At 44.9% G+C, this 682-nt stretch overlaps 1 non-coding gene across 1 annotated transcript; it reads left to right on the forward strand.

Moving 5' to 3' along the window:
- Nucleotides 1–392: 392 nt before the first annotated feature.
- TRNAQ-CUG (transfer RNA glutamine (anticodon CUG)) lies at nucleotides 393–464 on the forward strand. The gene has a single exon. It is a non-coding gene; the product is annotated as a tRNA-Gln (tRNA).
- Nucleotides 465–682: the final 218 nt, after the last annotated feature.

Below are 682 nucleotides of genomic sequence, written 5' to 3' on the forward strand. Positions count from 1 at the left end.
TATTATTAAGTATTATTATTATTATTATTATTATTAAATAATTTTGGAATTTTGCGGCTGGGAAAATCTTTTTTGTTTTGTGTACGTACAACACCTAAAGCTCGGCGTATTGAGCTCAACGGCTTGGCTTGGCTTTGGCTCAAACGTCTTCCAGAAACGCCTCCAGGAAAGGGTTTCGTTTCACCTGCCCCACGATGACTTTTTGTTTGTTTGTGAACCACTTTGAGAGGTTGGTTTCTCCTCCCCATTCAGGTGGGGAGAAGCTTTTTTGTTTCTTTAAGTCTTGGCCCACTCTCTCACGATGGGAAATCTATTTGCCAAAAGGATGTAGCTAGGTTTGTTAGTTAAACCTACCCTTGTCCCTCATTTGTTGAGCTTACAGGGCTACAGCTGGTTCCATGGTGTGATGGTTAGCACTCTGGACTCTGAATCCAGTGATCTGAGTTCAAATCTCAGTGGGATCTTATTTTGTTTTAAAATCTTTAAGCCTTCGGCCTGGGATCTGACTCCAGCCCTGACCTTTGGCTCTGGATGCTGGCTCCGGCTTTGTTCCTGGATGCTGGCTCTGACCACTAGGCCATGGATGCCCATGCCCTTGGGCTTCCCACGGGGTTTAGGCTTTTGAAAGCGAGAATTAGGCCACTAAATCACCTAGGCTCCTTGAAAATTTTGCTCCTGGCCT

Source organism: Chrysemys picta, chromosome 16 (assembly GCF_011386835.1).
Source record: "Chrysemys picta bellii isolate R12L10 chromosome 16, ASM1138683v2, whole genome shotgun sequence".
In the NCBI taxonomy this organism is placed as follows: domain Eukaryota; kingdom Metazoa; phylum Chordata; order Testudines; family Emydidae; genus Chrysemys; species Chrysemys picta.